Here is an 8,884-nt window from a genome sequence, read left to right on the forward strand (position 1 = left end):
TTCTGTATCCTTCCCTTCAAAGCTCAGGGGGCCAGGATTATCTTCTGTGTCTGTGTTAATTAGTTTCCCTTTTCTTTGTTGAAGAGGGTCTATGCAGTCTTTCTGCCTAGTCCACCATCTTGCCGGAACTCCTGATATTTATTCTTTCATAAGATACTGATCTCTTCCAGTCCTTGCTGACATTGGAGAAGGTCAGGGAAAAGACTTCAACTGAGTGATATTTTGAATAGTAAGCTTCTCTCTTTCAGAACTCATGAAGCCAAGAAGTTGGCCTTCCACCAAGACTGCCCTTTCCATAACCAGTCTCAACATAAGGAATCTGGCATGGCATTAACCACTACTCCTTATTTCTGACTATCTTTTCCTGGAGGTCTACCATAAGCCACTTTTCACCATTACTCATCTATAGCTGCCCTTCATAAATAGTTTCTGGAGAAATTAGAGACAGCCATTGCAAAAACATAGGGGACCTCTTAGGCCCAAGCAACTTCTCACTTCCTTCCACACAGCCCAGATAAAATCATTGCCTTCCCAACACAGAGAGGTGCACAAGAGGTACAGAAAACAAAGATAAACCCTTTCATATATACAATACTGCATTATCAGTGATAACAAACATTATTCTACAGGTAAATAGATGTGTAGACAGGCTGAATCATCAAGAATATCTAGGCAAAAGGGAATATACCTATGACTATAGCATAGTGCCTAAGGCACTTGACTGCTAACCAGAAGGCTGGCAGTTCAAACCCACCAACCGTTCCTCGGAAGGAAAGTTGGGCAATCTACTTCCATAGTGATACTGCCTCGGAAACCCAAGGAGGGGTCACTATGAGTCGGGGCTGACTCGACAGCACATACCAACAACAACAACATATAGAAGAATGGAAGATGATATTTCTATATTTATATTTGTATATGCTTTAAGAATGTCCATATAAGTAGAACTAACAGGGGACAAAGTTACAATAACTTCTTAGCACAATCACCCTGATGGAGCTAGTTGTTGGAACTTTGGACTCAGGACCATGGTCACAGGGGACATCAAGTTAAATTGGCATAACATACTACACAAGAACATTGTTCTACATCCTACTTTGATGAGTAGCAACTGGGGTCTTAAAAGCTTGCAAGCAGCCATCTAGATGTAACAACGGATCTTTCCTCATCCAAAGCAAAGAAGAATGAAGAAAACCAAAGATTCATGGAAACAATTAGCCCAGGGGACTGGTGGACCATACAAACCTCAACCTATGTGACTCTGGGATGAGAACTAGAGGGTGCCCAGCTACTACTGTCAGCCACTCAGAAAGTGGTCAGTACAGGAGGTCCTGGATAGATTGAGAGAACAGTGTGGAGCAGAACTCAAAATCATAAAAAGATCAGGTTTACTGGTCTGATAGAGCCTGGTGAGGCCCCCAAGACTATGGCCCCTAGTTACCCTTCAGGTCTGGAATTGAACCCACTTCTGTGCCTTCCAGCCAAACAATAGACAGGCATATAAGGTGAACATTTACATCAGGTAGATACACTCCTTAGATGGATCAATCATTGGAGGACAGAAGGGCAGTATTTGTACAGGGAGAAATCTCAGGAGGCAAGAAGGCCTAAGAAAGAAGGGCACAAGAAAGAGGAAGTGGGATGAGAGCTGTTACGTAGTAGGGAATTGCGATGAATGTCACAAAACAAATGTATATGAATTGCTATATGGAAAATGAATTTGCTCTGTAAACTTTCACCCAAATCACAATTAAAATTTAAAAATAAAACAAAATCATTGCCTTCCCACATAATTGGCAAGTCTCTCTCTCTTTTAAATTGCTGTTTTGGCCCTTTAGTGCTGCTGTAGCAGAAAATATCACAAATGTATGGCTTTAACAAACAGGGATTTATTTTCTTACAGTTTATGAGGCTAGAAGTCTGTGTTCAAAGTGCCAGCTCTTGAGCCCTAGGGACTGGATGAAGGCCCCTTGACCTTGGGCCTTAGCTCTGTCTCTTGCTTCTGGCCCCCTGGAGCTGGACCAAAAACCTAACTCACTGCCATCAAGAGAGATTTGACTTATAGTGACCCCTCCTTGGGTTTCTGAGGCAGTATCACTATGGAAGTAGATTGCCCAACTTTCCTTCTGAGCAGTGGTTGGTGGATTGGAACCACCAGCCCTCTGGTTAGCAGTCAAATGCCTTAGGCACTACGCCACCAGAGCTCCCTCTGGAGCTGGAGGCATCTCTTAACTCAGGCAGCCACTGGCTGCTGAGGCTGACAAAGCTAAGGTTGACAAGTAAAGTGGCACAGTCCAAAGATTATCAAGCAACATAGCAGGCCACTGGTTCAAGTTCAGAAATAGTCCTAAGATCAGCAGACAACATGGCCGGCCACTCACTGATGACTCAGACAAATGCAGGATCCAAATGTGCCAAGAAGCTCAGAGACCTTTCTCAAAGCAGACTGCATCCCTGAGGAAGCTATTCAGCTGCTCACAGTAGATTTCACCATGGAGCTGATTACCAGTCTCATAAAGTGGAATAACTATATCCAGCTGCCCAGTCACTCAAAACCAGGCTCAGCCAAGTTGACACATAACCCTGACTATCACAACGGCCAACTCTTAAACTTCCTCTTCTGGAATACATCCATAATTGTGCCAGGGAAAGAAGCAATCTGCCTTGTCACCTTGTAAGGGCAGCCACATATTGCAAACCCTGTTTATAGCTTCTGTTTATGTTGTGTCTGATGAGTTCATAGCTGATATTTATTTTTTCGTAATATACTGATCTCTTCAACTCTTTGTTGACATTAGAGAAGGTCAGGGAAAAGACTTTACCTAAACGATATTTTAAATAGTAAGCTCCTCTATTTCAGAACTCACCAAGCCAAGCAGAAATTGGCCATCCACCAAGACTGCCCTTTCCAAGACCATGCACACATAATAAGAAAGCCTGCCTGGCACTCACCTCTACTCCTTATTTCTGACTATCCTTTCCTACCTAAGGTCAATCATAACCCACCTTTCAGCATTGCTCATCCACAGCTCTCCTTCCCAAATAGGTTCTCAAGAAACCAGAGAAAGTCATCCCCATAACATAGGGGGCTTCTTAAGCCCAAGTAATTACTCTTTCTCCCACAAAGTCCACCTAAAACCATCTGCCTTCCCAAATAAATGTAAACTCCTATTATTTCCCTTCTGGAATACGTCATAACTATCCAGGTAGGGAAAAAATTTGCCCACTAACCTTGCAAAGGCAGTCACATATTCCAAAACATATCATATTAGAAAGCTTTCCAATATCATTATCTGCAACATTTCAGAAAAGACTAACCCTAGACACTCATAGCCATAACACAGCATCTGCACATCCACATTGATGTAGGGATTTTAAGGTTGTCTAGCCACATGGCTCTTCTTGTCTTGTCCTCAACCAAAGTGCCCTCAAATAAGGCACTCACTTATTTTGGTTTCAAACCCAAACCACACTCACTGCGATTGAGTTGATTCCAACTCATAGCAACCCCTATTGGGTTTCCAAGCCTCTAAACCTTTACCAAAGCAGACCACCTCATCTTTCTTCCATGGAGTGGTTGGTGGGTTTGAACCACCAATTTTTGTTTAGCAGCCAAATGTTTTAACTGCTACACCACCAGAACTCCTTCGAATAACCACTAGCTATTCATAGATGCTGACCAATAAGACTTATCAGGAAACCAAACTCACTGCCATCGAGTCGATGCTGACTCATAGCGACCTCCACTGGGTTTCTGAGGTGGTAAATCTTTATGAAAGTAGATTATGCCAACAAGACTGGTACAAATTCTGAAATAAGTAGCAGCTGTTGATACCAACTAATCTAGACTACCAATGAAAATAATGAGCAGGCACCTACTTGGATATAGCAGAATAATGAGCAGCTGAAAATAGAGAGAGTAATGCAGATAATAGAAGCAAAGAACTGTAACCTAAAAAGACTTTTTGGAAATGCAATCACTTATTGACAATTTCTTTAAAGAAAAGTGCAGCAAAGCTACTGAAGACCACAATGCATGATTGAAAAGAGTAAATTAAAAAATTCTTCCAAATTTGTTAGCAAAATGTGCAATAGTCAGACATCAGGAAAAATGAACATAGGATGGATTGATTCAGGAGGTAAAATACAAACAAATAAGTTTCTAAATGAGAAGGGAGAAAGGATTATTGGAAAGTTGCACAGGTGGTGCCATTTTGGTGAAGGTGGGGTGGTTTCAGGAAGTGAAGACCACTGCAGTGGTGGCAGCAGAGGCAGCAGTACAGGAGGCTGGAGGCCCAAAACAGAGCGAAGGATGTAGTAGCAGCAGCCCCAAGGGCAGCAGCAGCCTGGATCAGGGCAGCAACTAAGGGGCCAGGGAACAATGCTGGAGGCCCAGGAAGGGGTTCAAGGACAGGGCCCTACTTGAGGAAGGACCTGAATCTGCTGGCATTCATATTCCACCATGGCCATAAGCACTTCTGCATTGCCAGTGCCTGTATGGACAAGCTGAGATACAAGTTACTGCTGCCAGGGGCCAGAGGGGCCAGGGCAGAAATAGAGCTCAGATCACATCTCTTCCCCCAACCCAGGGGTCAGTGCCTGAGGATATGATCTGCACAAACTGTAACATCATGGAGTCATACCCTACTGTCTCCCCCATCGGGTAGGAGGAGTTAGACGAGCCCAACTTGGCCGCTGTCTTGGAGAGGCTGGTGGACATAAGGAAATGGAATACTCTGCTATTGCAGTATCTGAAAAGTAACTTCTCCAACTTGTGTAAACCTTATGATGTCTCTCAGCATCCAGATATGGAGATGCTGGATCAGTTCTTGCCAGCAGAGCAGTAAACACAGGAAAATGTGTCTTCTGTGTGAGGACACAGAAGACCTAGACCACTATGAAATGAAAGAATAGCCTGCTAATGGCAAGAAGTCTGAAGATGAGGGCACTGGAAAAGAAAACTTGTCTAGATTAGAGAAAATTAGAAAGAACCAGGAGCAAGATTACTTAATTGAGCCGTTTCAGTGCCCGACTCAATGCAGGCCACTGACCAGCTGATAAGGGAGCTCAGGGATATATAGCAATCACAGAGTTTCAAAGGCAGAAACTATGCAGCTGAACTAGCAAAAGACAGTCTGTATGACTGACATGTCAAACTCCTCAAAGTTGACTGGAATGGTGCTTTACATGACAATCTCCAGATTCTCAAAGAGAAAGAAAGATTTGACTTCATCTTGCTTAACTTCCTTTAAGATGACTTTCTATTTGACCAATCAGTTGTCAGGGTTGTGTGTCCAAATCCTCTCCAGAGGATATGTTCTGGCAGAGGTATCATCTGCATGGCACTTCTCACCAACAGGGCTGGAGCACACCTACTTGGTAGACTGCATAAACATGCAGATCAGTGCCACGCTGGAGAACGGAAAAGTATGAGTGCTGATTACAGCACGAGTCTCAATACAGTCTTACATGAACATCGCAGTCCGACAAGTTCTCGGCGCAGATTCACGAGACTGGTGCACACCCCAATCTGTCATAAACAATGATATCCTTCTTTCTACACGCTCTTCTGAGTCTGCCTTGAATTTCTGGCAATTCTCTATTGATGTAAATGAATGTGAAAGCAACCATTTTTCAATTATCTTCAGCAAAACTTTGCTTGCATGTGATATTAATGATGTTATTGAGCAATTTTGACATTCTGTTGGATCATTTTTCATTGGAATGGACATGGATCTCTTTCAGTCAGTTCACCATATAGCTGTCTTCCAAATCTGAAGGCATCAATGAACGCTTCCAGAGGTGAGTCCATTTATTGAAACACCTCAACTTGTTTTCAGTCAATTCCTGGAACATTGTTTTACATCATTTGAGCATGACTCAAAATGAAAAGCAACAGTTGAAAATTGTCCATTAGGAGTCAGAACATGGAATGTATAAAGTATGAATCTAGAAAAATTGGAAATAGCAAAAAAAGGAAATGGAGTGCACAAAGGTTGATACCTAGGCATTAGTAAGCTGAAATGGATTGATATTGGCCATTTTGAATCAAGTCTATTATATGATCTACTAAGCTGGGAATGACAAACTAAAGAAGAATGGTGTCACATTCATCGTCAAAAAGAACATTTCAAAATCTATTCTGAAGTACAATACAATCAGTGATAGGATAATATCCATATGCTTACAATGAAGAGCAGTTAATATGACTTTTATCCAAATTTACACACTAACCACTAAAGCAAAAGATGAAGAAATTGAACATTTGTAGCAACTTATGCTGTCTGCAATTAGTCAAACATGCACTCAACATACATTGATTACTGGTAAACAGAATGTGAAAGTTGGAAACAGAGAAGGATCAGTAGTTAGAAAATACGACCTTGGTGATAGATATGATGTTGGAGAGTGCATGATAGAATTATTATTATTATTATTGTGATTTGGGTGAAAGTTTACAGAGCAAATTCACTTTCCATACAGCAGCTCACATACATGTTGTCTCATGACATTGACTACAATTTACCATAATGCAATAGCACCCCTTCTTCCTCCTCCCCATAGTTACCTTGTCTCTGTGTCCTTCCCTCCAATCACTCCTGCCCCCTGAGCTATGTCCCTGTGCATACACAACCCTTCTTTCTCCCATGGTTGTTCTCTCCAAGAAGTGTATCTACCTCGTGTAAAAGTTCACCTCATATGCCTGTCTTTTGTTTGGCTGGAAGCCACAAGTGTGGGTTCAATTCCAGACCTGAAGGGCAGCTAGGAGCCATAGTCTCAGTGGTTCCATCAGGCTCTATCAGACCATGAAACGTGGTCCCTTTTTTTTTCCCCAAAAGATTTTGAGTTTTGTTCCACATTGTTCTCCCTCTCTATCCAGGATCTCCTACATAAAGCCCACTCTGAGTGGTTGACAGTGGTAGCCAGGCACCACCTAGTTCTTCTGGTCTCAAATGACATATAGCACTGGGCAAATCGGCTGCAAAGGACCTCTTTCAAGTGCTCACGAGCAAACATGTCTCCTTGAGGACTAACGTGCGCCTGACACAAGATATGATATTTTCAATTGCTTCATATGCATGTGAGAGCTGGACAATGAATGTGGAAGCCCAGAAAAGAATTGATGCTTTTGAGTTCAGGTGCTGGCAGAGAATGCTAAAATTACCATGGACTGCTAAAAGAACTAACAAATCTGTCCTGGAGGAAGTGCAGCCAGAATACTCTTTGGAAGCGAGAATGGCCAGACTTCGTCTCACCTACTTTGGTCATGTTATTAGAAGGGATCATTCCCTGGAGAAGGATGTCATGCTTGGTAAGGTGGAGGGTCAATGAAAGAGGGGAAGGCCCTCAACGAGATGGATTGACACAGTGGCTGTGGCAATGGGCTCATGTATAGGAAGGATAGTGGCACTGGCGCAGGACCAGGCGGTATTTCATTCTGCTGTGCATAGGGTTGCTATTAGTCGGAGATGACTCAATGGCACCTAACAACAACAGCAACAACAACAAAGCCTGACTTACAGACCAACCAACCCCCTTGCTGGAACCCTTGCTAGCAGGCAGCCTTATAAAAGAAAGTTTCAAGCCTCCTTCTATTCCTGGAACTCAGCTGTGTTCCTTACCTGTGGTATTGGTTTTTAATTTATTTTATTTTCTCTTATTCCATGTACACTGCTTTTTTTGTCTACAGTATATGATGGATATGTATGACAGAACAAACTATACCTTTGGAGAAGCAATAACAACTTGTTAATTTGAAAGGAAAAAAAAAGAACATAGTAGAGAAAAGTTTTCTGTGTTGGAGAATGTATATTCTAGCACAGACACTAAGAGAAAAATGGAAGATGAGTACAATGCAACTGGGGTTTTGAATAGGATATCAGACTATTGTATTAAAGCACGTAACTATGGCGACTAAATCGTCAGTGGAGGTGATTAGAAAATATTTTGTAGAACAAATAAAGCCCAAACTGATCCTTAGAGACCATTTGAAAAAGAGTGACAGCATGAGAAAAGTCTTAGAGACATAACAGTTCATTCAAGAATCATGTATCCAAATACATCAACTTTTGCTTTGCTTTGAAAACTCATGATGATGTCTATGGAAACTCTTCCTTCACTACCATAGTCCCCAAAGACAATACTGAAAATAGACTGTTTTAGGTTACCTGTCTTCTACAACACCAAGGATTCCCCAACTGGAGTCAGATCTAGAGACTCTTGGACAATCTTTGTGGGACTGAACAAGCTGAAATCCAACCATCTGTGATCCATGCCTGCCCACTAGTCTGTTTTCTTCATTGCATTTTAAAGATAAAAGAAAATTATCTCTATTTGATTGAACAATTTTGCTAGATATCATAGTTGTCAGAGATATTGACATTATTCACCTTAGGCTATAAAATAATTGCTGCCACCAAACACACACACACACACACACACACACACACACACACCATAATTAAAACAGAGAAACAGTCACACCAAAAAAAACCTGAAAAACAAACGATGACAGGACTTAAATTCCAAAATCAGTGTAGCTTGCTTGTTCCTTCAAAAATTTTACCCAAGTCACATGTTACACCTTTTAGAAATGAGACACTAACAGCATTCTACCCATCTGTGGCACAGTGAATTACTTAGTATAGCTCTTTTAGTCATGGTCTTTGTGACTTCCATCATATGTCTGGGTGGAACTATGCAAATGTAAGGTGCTTGTGGCCCACCAAGGAGATTGGATAGCTTGCTAATAATATATATACGGTATATGGCACTCTTGTAGGGTTGTTGTTGTTCTGTGTGCTCGAGTCAGACCTGACTCATAGTGACCCCTCCTTGGGTTTCCGAGGTGATATCACTGGGGAAGTAGATTGCCCAACCTTCC

General features: G+C 42.0%; 1 pseudogene; it reads left to right on the forward strand.

The window, feature by feature from the left end:
* LOC103209230 overlaps window positions 1-5,546 on the forward strand; it is a 180,443-nt pseudogene extending 174,897 nt beyond the window's left edge.
* Window positions 5,547-8,884: the final 3,338 nt, after the last annotated feature.

This window comes from Orycteropus afer, unplaced genomic scaffold, assembly GCF_000298275.1.
Source record: "Orycteropus afer afer isolate SDZICR_OR568_19922 unplaced genomic scaffold, OryAfe1.0 scaffold00488, whole genome shotgun sequence".
NCBI classification, from domain to species: domain Eukaryota; kingdom Metazoa; phylum Chordata; class Mammalia; order Tubulidentata; family Orycteropodidae; genus Orycteropus; species Orycteropus afer.